Below are 216 nucleotides of genomic sequence, written 5' to 3' on the forward strand. Positions count from 1 at the left end.
AATAAATAAATAAATAAATAAATAAATTTATTAATTACTTAAAAGTGTATACAAACAACACTAACAATACACCCACATATACTCTCCCTCACCCCCTAAAACACACAAATATAAAATATATCCATATATACATATATACATATATACACATATATAAATATATATATATATATATAAATATATATATATATATATATATATATATATATATATATA

The sequence above is a fragment of the Eimeria mitis genome, genomic scaffold (assembly GCF_000499745.2).
Source record: "Eimeria mitis Houghton genomic scaffold, Emh_scaff9518, whole genome shotgun sequence".
In the NCBI taxonomy this organism is placed as follows: Eukaryota; Apicomplexa; class Conoidasida; order Eucoccidiorida; family Eimeriidae; genus Eimeria; species Eimeria mitis.